Source organism: Echinococcus granulosus (assembly GCF_000524195.1).
Source record: "Echinococcus granulosus chromosome Unknown EG_S00276, whole genome shotgun sequence".
Classification (NCBI taxonomy): Eukaryota; Metazoa; Platyhelminthes; class Cestoda; order Cyclophyllidea; family Taeniidae; genus Echinococcus; species Echinococcus granulosus.
The window spans coordinates 11,952-13,281 of record NW_020170656.1 but is presented as its reverse complement, the minus strand read 5'-3'; positions in this window follow the sequence as shown (position 1 = coordinate 13,281).

Below are 1,330 nucleotides of genomic sequence, written 5' to 3'. Positions count from 1 at the left end.
ATTATGGTGCATCAGCCTAATGTTACCATCACAGAAGTTGGCAGATTCTGCTCCTTGGGTAGAAATATAAAGTTGTGTTTAAAAGATAAATTAAACCGCCAGCTATTTTGACAAGCAAAATATGTTTCGGCAGATGCAATACGTCCACAAAGCGTGAGATTAAAAATAACTAGGACATGTTAGTCTCACAAAATACAACGTAAGTGCCCTCTGAAGAGGATTGACAGGTTGTACTTTCTGTTATACAATTGTCTAATCATTTTCATAACAAATTAGATGATAATGTTAGCTGTTGGCATTAATCGCAGTGTTTATTTGTACCATTTAAGTTGATTTTTTGAGACTGCTGAAAATTGCTTGCAAGATCCAGTCTACCTAATAAAATTTTAGGTGAAAATTGGTTTTAAATCTTCGATATCTATTCACTTCAGGTATTTGTTAAGTTTGCTACTGTAGGTCTACTATCAATTGAAGAGTCCCGAACGAAATGACGTAACGATTTATCGTGCGATTCATAAAGAACTAGTTGACTACGTCAGACAAAGTCACGCTTTCACAATATCAATTTGTGAAGTTGTTGATGTCACATTAATGGTGCACTACTACGTTTCCTCAGTAAACATGGTGACTCAAAATATGTGCTGTAGGTTTCCAGGTATTTATCCATGGAGCCAGAATTTCAGGTTTGTGTTAAAGTAATGGGGAAATGTCGGGTAAGTTCGGCCTAAAAGGCTCAAAAAAACCAAACATATGCTGCTTGAAATGGTGTAAAGCAACATTAGATTAGTTAGGTCTTTTATTGTCTACATAGGTAGTTGAATGTTTTATGATGCATTACTCATCTCTGAGGGAAATGGGATGACCAGCAAAAGTGCAGCTATTTAAATTGGTGTTACCAGTGCTCCAAAACTACTTTTCCTCGCACCTTTGAGAGGTTTCGTTGATCAATCGCTTGATGGGGAATGAAGTTGACAGTTAGGTTGCCACTTGGAGAGGTCAATGCAAATCAGCTGGGTAGCCTGCAACTATGAGACGGTAGCGGTCATTAATCCAACTGTGTGCTCATCTAAACCGCGACAGCAGTATACCGCGTCCTCTCTCAAATGCAAGTAAAGTACGTCGAATGAATGCTTCACGTAATAATTTCGCCTGTACTCCAATTACATGATGAAGATGTGCCACGTGCTAGTTCCACTGACAGGCAAATGTAAAATCCACATGGCTAGAACAGGCGCCAAATACTGTCTCTTCATCGCCTGGCTTTCTTACTTTAGCATCCGCAGGCGTCTAGATCAGGATTTGATATTTAGCATTAAAGCTATCTACGCAA